We start from the raw sequence: 8000 nt of genomic DNA, 5'->3' as shown, positions 1-8000 counted from the left end.
CTTTAGCCTTTGCCATAGCCTGATTTGGCATTATGGTTTTTCCACGGGATGAGTCATTGGCCATAGACACTAAGGTGATATACCTGGCCCATGCAATCTTCCACGGGATAACCAAGGATCAAGAGATGAGTTATTTGGACCTGGCACCCATCATACTGGCTGACATCTTCCGAGCTCTTAACAAATGCTGCAATCGCTGCAGATACTTCCAACGGTGTAATATGTTGCTGTCATGGTAGATTATCAAACACCTTAACATGGCAAAAGAGGTTCAGGATTGGAGTCGACAGAACCGAATAGACCACCTCGTGAATTACTGTCCAAAAATTCCTAGGCTGAATTTTTAACTGACTTGACTGAAGATCGGATCCGTTGGATGTTCCCCGACTTTATATCCGAGACTTTGGTAGTCTGAGGCAAGAATTGTCCATTTGTGTCGCTAGTCGGGATTCGAGGAATCCGTCCTTACTATCCGTCCAGGGTTTTAAGACAATTCAGCAGGAGGCAGGTGATCCCTCAGGTAGGAAGCCCCGAGCAATTCATTATTGAACACACCGAACAGAAAATCAGGCACGCTGGGGTGATCCTTCGGGAATGGAATGGCCGCGTAAGCTGAGGCCCCAAAACTCTGGCCACCTACAGGTTTGAAGCAGGATGTGACCCCTGGTATCGTGCATGGCTGCATGGACATTTGGCCCTCGCACCTGCGTCGGAGCTCGCACCTCCTCAGGAAGCCCAAGAAAAGGAACGCATGAAAGAATGCTTGGAAGGTACAGACGAGCATTTGGCTAGAATCCTAGAAGAAACATACCCGGTGATTGTTAGGCTAGAGCTCTATTAAGCACGCCTTCGTATCCAGACAACCCTGAGAAGGGTCAAGAAGGCCAGAAGGAACCAAGCCTTGACATCAGCCGCTGGAGGACCTCCTTAATTGCTGATTTTCTTTTTTACATATTTAAGCCCCATGTCGGCTTTTTTTCATCACTTTTATAATCCCTATGGGAAAAAGATACTATTATTATCAATTATGATGGCTTTTTCGGGGCAATGGTTCATCTTCACAAATGGCACCTACATGTTTCAAATGACTAGGAAAGCCTTAACTCAAGAGGCCTTAGGAACATGAGTAGTATAAATTACATGCTTAACTACTACATGCTTCGCATGCTTACCTACTAGATGTATAGACGTGTATTGAGCTTGAGTACCATCGATCCAATAAATCTAAACCACATACACGAAAGAAAAACCATGAGATTCGAAACTTACCTAACTTATCTCCACTTAAGGTTGACTTGCAATAGCGAACCAAGGTGGGCAAGAAGCACGGACTCTGGGAGAGACGGCTGAGATGCTACGGGGCAAAGTCTTTGCAAATGGAGAAGCATCCCCAAGAAATAGAGAGAAAGATTGAGTAGGTAGATGGATTACTGAACATGGTTGGGAATTCGCCAGAAGGCGTGCCCCAAGAACAGTATTATAAAAATGTCCCTGAGGAGGTAAGAGAGTTAGTGTTGAACTACATACCGCTAGAAAGAAGGTCTGTATCAGCCAGGGAAGGAATCCTGGAGGAAACCAACAGAGAACGAGGCGTTGGTTCAGACCCATGGGTGTTCGCACCAGACCAACAGGAGGGAGCAGAGCCCTGGGAAGAGGACCCTGAACCCGTTGAGGAAGAAGAGCCAGAAGAAGAAGAAGAAGAAGAGGAACCAGAGGATGGAGAGGAAGAACCTCAGGACATGGAAGAGCCTGTCAGCGTAGGGGTCGAAGGAGGGGAGAACCCGTTGGATATGTTCCCTGAGTTTTGGGAAAATTACGCAGACAATGAGTGTGGTTATTCTGCTCCCACTGAGAAAGAGACAGATTTCTATGCGCCTTCGCCTATGCTGATGCCGGCCACCTCTATTGTGACTTCAGAGAAATTTGGAAGGGAAAATCTCGTCGCACCAGCTCCGTGGAGCATAGCCTTCAAAGCTCAATCTTCTCCGTTCAGAGTATCCCCATTGCCTGTCATTTGTAAGGAGGTATTCAGGAAGATGATGGCCGCCGGGATAGATTGCACTATTAGGGCTAGGTTACCGGTCCCTGACTTGGTATACGCTTACAAAAGATGCTCGTTTCATCTCAACCAGGAAGGGCACATCTTGAATAAGTGTCTAGCTTTGAGAAGGAGGATTGTTAGTCTCATAGACGACAAATTATCGGGACATTATGGGGGCCGCATACTTTGCGGGTCCATGACCCCATCATCCTAGGAGAGGGAGTTACCCCCGAAACCCAGATATGGCGGTATGATTTCACTGCTTTCGAGGAGTCATATGCTCGCCTCTTCTCAATTTTGGCTTCGTTAAACAAGATCAGGACAGTGTAACCTGTCTACGAGCCCGCACCGTTAGGGCCCAACAGAAACAAGTTTTGCTTGTACCATACTGGGGCCAGGGGACATGATATTGAAGAATGCCATGCTTTCAAGCTCGAACTTAAAAATATGATCAGGACCGGACAGATTTTAGTCCTTCTCCCACGGTGGTTCTGAGCAGAGAAAGATTCGACAGCGAAATCAAGTCCCTAAGGACAACGGCCTGCAGAATTATACTTTTGGGTAGATACTGGGTGTCCCGTCATTTGCATAATTTTTTTTACCCCCACCCTCATAAAAAATGTAAAAAAACCGCACCGACCTGATATCCCAGTAGAGGGATATGCGGGAAGCCCTAGTTGGGCCTGGTCTGGGGATGTCTGTAGCTAGGATTAGTCAAAAGGATATTTAGAAAAAATGTATATCCTGCTTTGTAATCGAACTACGTAGGGCCTGATTTCCCATGGCGGGATACGTAGGCAGTCTACGTAAGACTCGGTCCCTTCCTGCTTTAAATTTTAATTTCCCAGTTTGCTTAAGTGACAAGACCAAGGGTTCGCCATTCTAAGTCAACCGCAAGGCCACCAAACCAAGACCCACCCGAACATAAAAGCCTATGATATCCAAGACTCTAGAACATCGGATCAAGAGTACTCAAGCTTTAATATACGATCTTATGTGATACTTGTGTGTTGCATATCCATATTTGATATTTTGCTTTTATAATTGATGTGTGGAAACTAACTTTCTTTACCATTGAGTTATTCTTATCTTATAGAAAGGGGCTGATTAGTGTGGTATTGAAAGCTGGCATATTTCACAAGATCCAAAGTCGCGTTAGCATCTCTTTCCAACAAAGAAAAGGACAAAATGACTGGTACTCTCGAGGAAACAATAAATGAGCTCGCTCTCTGCAACGGGGACACCAAGGACTCGCAAGAGGCCACCTCCCAAGAGAATGTGATCGCGACGTTATTAACAACCGTCGCTACTCTCCAGGAGAAGCTATCCAAAAGGGAGGCGGCCGATGCAGAAAAGAATGCCTCCACCGAAGGAAAAAGGGCCCCTCCTCTTTTTCTCTTGTCAAGCTCCGCAGTGCCCGAGCATTTTCCCGTATACCCGCCAGGAACCATACCCCCGTCACTAAACGTCGCCAACCCAAACCATGCTGGCCCCTCCTACTGTACTCCACCACCGGTTAAAAATGCTTAAGGACCAGGGGCCACTCACTCAGTCCCTACATACTAAGCCCCTCAGCCGGTTTAATCAAACATGCCAAACACACGCACCAATCCATCCTACGGGGAAAAACACCACTATCCCGTTCGACCATACCACCCCTCAGGTATCCTTCTTCACTCTCAATATGCCAAATGGATCCTCCTTGGGACACAAGGAACTAGATCACTACGAGGAGATGGAAAGGATTTGGAGGGCTGAACAAGACAAGAGAGAGAAAAACATGGAGAAGAAGATGGAAGAGTTGTTGGAAAAGTCCAACAGGTCCACAAGGAAGGCAACGGGCCTAAGGTATGATGACCTGTGCATGCACCCGAATTTAGATCTGCCAGAAGGGCTTAAATATCGAAGTTCGAAATGTTCAACGGGACAGAAAACCCCAAAGCGCACCTCCGTTCATACTGCGACCAGTTGGTCAGAGTAAAGAAGAATGAACCCCCGATTATATGATTGTTCAGTCCTCTCTTACTATACCTATCAGTATCAGAGAACATTTTCGGTTGTATTCTGGCCCAGCATGACGAGAGAGGCAAAAAGGAACATGCCATCTACTATCTGATCAAGTAGTTCACATCCTGCGAAGCATAGTACATGCTCATAGAAAGGACCTGTTGCGCTCTGACTTGGATAGCTCAGAAGGTGAGGCACTACCTATCGGTGCTCACCACCCACCTCATATCCCGAATGGATACATTGAGATATATTTTCAGGCAACCCATGCCAGTGGAAAAGTTGGCTAAATGGCAGATGCTGCTAAGTGAATTTGACATCATATACATTGCATAAAAAGCAATCAAAGGACAAGTCATAGCCGACCTGTTGGCAGAAAGCCCTGTCGAATATGAGTTTGAGCCTTGCGAACTTTCTTCCTAGACGAGGAGGTACTAGCTATGGAAGAAGAATTGACAGAACTATACAAGGGATGGAGGCTATTCTCTGACGGGGCGGTCAATTACAAAGGATCAGGCATCGGAGCGGTGTTGATATCAGAAATAGGACAACACTATCCGATGGCCGCGAAGCTCAACTTTAGGTGTACTAACAACATGGCAGAGTACGAGGCATGTGTCCTCGGCCTTAGGATGGCATTGGACATGAACATACCAGAATTGTTAGTAATCGGAGACTCCGATTTACTCATAAATCAGGTGAAAGGGAGTTGGGGGACCAATAACGACAAGATACTCCCGTACATAAATCTAGTGCAGAGACTATGTGGGAGACTCAAGAACATCGACTTCAGGCATACCCCGAGAGTCCAAAATGAGTTTGCAGAAGCGTTAGCTATGATAGCCTCCATGATCCAGCACCCAGAAAGCGCTCACATCGACCTTTTGGAGATCACAATAAGGGAAGAATAGGCTCACTGTGCCCACGTCGAGGCCGAGCCGGACGGCCAACCATGGTACGCCGACATCAAGGCATCATTGGAAAAGGGAAAATGCCCCCCAGCGCGTTCAGCAAATCAGAAGAAGACCGTCAGAAGGCTGGCCAATGATTTCTTTCTGAACAAAGAGGTGTTGTACAAAAGGATGCCCGACCTCAATTTACTCAGGTGTGTGGACGCCGAAGAAGCCACAAAGCTGCGGAAAGAGGTACATATAGGGGCATGCGATCATCACATGAATGGATTCGTCCTTACAAAGAAAATCCTAAGGACGGGATACTACTGGATGACCATGGAGCACGACTCGTGCAAATTCATGCAGAGATGCCATCAACGCCAGATACATAGGGATTTAACCAAGGTTCCTCCTACCGAGTTGCACGCGATGAACTTATCGTGACCCTTTGTAGCATGGGGGATGGACGTCATAGGACCCATCGAGCCCCTAGCCTCCAACAGACACCATTTAATTTTGGTCACCATCGACTACTTTACCAAATGGGTGGAAGCCACTTCCCACAAGTTAGTGACCCAGAAAGTCGTGGATGACTCTAATCCACTATATAAGGGTTAAAACCCCCATTTTCCTCCATAATTATTTCCTAAAATATTCTAGAATGCTCAGCAAACATATGAGAGCTTATATACAACACAAAAGTGAGGATTTTGAATAATTTTAAGTGACGGAATACTAATCGAGGTCCGAGTAACGTATAGCCGTGATTATAGTTTTGTCTTGCGTTGGAGTTAGTTTGGTTTCAAAGTAAATATTGAAGATCTTCCTATTCTAGTAAAGGTAAGGTATGAATCTCCTTATTAACATTGATTTAAGAATATTTACGAGAATAAAAGTTATAATATGTTGTGTTGGTATTGTTGGCTTGTGGATTGAGGTTTGAAGAAAGTTTTGGATGGAATTGTATATATTTATCCTGTAGAATCTTGATGATATTGTTGTTGATGTTGTTGGTATTGTTTGGGAGTTGCTTTGGTATTTGGAGGAAGTAGATAATGATAAGCTTGCCCAAATTTTTGTAACCCAATTTAGTCTTCGATAACTAGTACGAATAAGTTGATGGGAAAGTATAATTAAATAGGCATTTCTCATTATATAGGTTCGGGTAAAGGGCGAGCATCGGGATAAAGGATTCCTTGAGTGGTAGCTTGGTGAATAAGGTATGTAAGGTGTTCGTTCTCTCTTTCTTTGGCACGAATCCACTAGAATATGAACATGAGCGTTCCATAACAAAAATCACTCCACTCCTATGCTTTGTATTCCCAATCTTAATGTCTTAATTATTTGATTGATTCGGAAAATGTTATCATGTCTATCGTCATTTAGTTATTTCATTGACTTGATAAGGATTCCATAAATTTTTCAGAGGTTACCGACCTTATGTCACTCCGAAAGGCCGTTGTTACTTCATTGGCTCATTATGCATTATATATATGTATTTTCTCACACCGATGCGCGCTATAGTCGGCCGGGTACGCACCTATCAGGCAACCAACGATCGGCGTATTACACAGGAGTTCCGAAAAAAAACGTTACACACCGAGTCCCGGAAGAGCCGGTACGTTACACACCGAGTCAAAAGGCGGGTACGTTATACACCGAGTCCCGAAAAGGCCGGGTACATTATGATGATAATATATATATATATATATATATATATATATATATATATATATGTGTGTATATACACATATATTTTTGTATAAACATATATATATGTGTGTATATACACACACACACACATATATATATATATATATATATATATATATATATATATATATATATATATACGTATATGATTTTTCTCAATATGTATATTATCGATGACAGTTACCTTTATTCTCTTTATATCTCCGTCCTAACATATGTTATTGATTCTAACCTCACATACTCGGTATTTCTTTACTCCGTGCGACGTCCCATTGGCACTATGACGTTACATTTCATGTTGCGATACGACAGTTATTGTCACGATCCTAGTGTGGCCATGACGGTCCCGGAGGCTGGCTACCGAGCACCATTCACAATGCTATCTATCATCTCCAACTCCGGCAACATATCATTTTCAAGACAAAACTCTTCATAAGATGGTTATTAACACTTACAAAACATATAGGTATATACACATAGCCCACGAGGCTACCAAACATGATATACTAACACTTACAAAACATATAGGTATATACACATAGCCCACGAGGCTACCAAACATGATATACAAAAGGTACCCTGGTGTATTCATGAGATATCTACTACCCACGCATACGTATCTACGAGCCTCTACTGGAGTACTGAGACATAAGGACGGGACAGGACCCCGTCATACCCAAATAGGAACATAAAAGAATGCATTAATAAGCTACACTTTCGGAGTAGTGGTGCTCCCGTATGTATGGTCATATACTTGCTAATGGACCGCCTGCTCGTCCAGCCGTGGGCATGAACACAACGTCTATAAAAAAAAGAACGTCAGTACGAACAATATACTGAGCATGTAAGACATGCATAATAACATGATAAAGGGATGCAAGCATGTAAGATAAAGGGATAACCTGTAACTGATTGCCTCTTAAGGCTGAGTCATGCATGCTAACTTATATAACCATTAATATCATATCATATAAGCATATATATAACTATCCGACCATGTAGGTACGGTGTGATCATCATTAGCCCCCGTGCGGGCCTCCTGTGTCCGGGGTAAACAGCTCATGCTGCCCACTAGTGGTGTCCGTCCATGCCGTCTAGACATGGTGTAATCATCATCATAGCTACCCACTACGCCCTTAGTGGTGGTGTCTACCCGGCCAGCTAGGCACGGTGTGATCATACATATATATAACCTAAAGTATGCATGAGAACTCAAGTAAAAGTTATAGCTCTATCGCGAGGGACGCAAGGCCTGGAACCTCTCGCATTACATACGTGAACAATCATCCTCATTATGTCCCCTAAGGAACTAGTTTTTTTGAAAAAAGATGGCCAAATAAAAAAAC

The sequence above is a fragment of the Lycium ferocissimum genome, chromosome 12, assembly GCF_029784015.1.
Source record: "Lycium ferocissimum isolate CSIRO_LF1 chromosome 12, AGI_CSIRO_Lferr_CH_V1, whole genome shotgun sequence".
NCBI lineage: Eukaryota > Viridiplantae > Streptophyta > Magnoliopsida > Solanales > Solanaceae > Lycium > Lycium ferocissimum.
The sequence above is the reverse complement of the archived record's forward strand: the minus strand, read 5'-3'. Positions refer to the sequence as shown.